This window comes from Argentina silus, assembly GCF_951799395.1.
Source record: "Argentina silus genome assembly, chromosome: X".
Lineage (NCBI taxonomy): Eukaryota > Metazoa > Chordata > Actinopteri > Argentiniformes > Argentinidae > Argentina > Argentina silus.
This window is the reverse complement of record NC_139653.1, coordinates 46916058-46916466: the sequence shown is the minus strand read 5'-3', so window position 1 is coordinate 46916466 and position 409 is coordinate 46916058.

Genomic DNA, 409 nt, shown 5'->3' with positions numbered 1-409 from the left:
TTCAGGTCGGTGGTGTTCAGGTGTCAGGTGTCTCTTCAGGTCGGTGGTGTTCAGGTGGTGTTCAGGTCGGTGGTGTTCAGGTGTCTCTTCAGGTTGGAGGTGTTTAGGTGGTGTTCAGGTGTCTCTTCAGGTTGGAGGTGTTTGGGTGGTGTTCAAGTGTCTCTTCAGGTCGGTGGTGTTCAGGTCGTGTTCAGGTTAGAGGTGTTCAGGTGTCTCTTCAGGTCGGTGGTGTTCAGGTGGTGTTCAGGTGTCTCTTCAGGTCGGTGCTGTTCAGGTGTCTCTTCAGGTTGGAGGTGTTCAGGTGTCTCTTCAGGTTGAAGGTGTTCAGGTGTCTCTTCAGGTTGAAGGTGTTCAGGTGTCTCTTCAGGTTGAAGGTGTTCAGGTGTCTCTTCAGGTCTCTCTCCCTCCT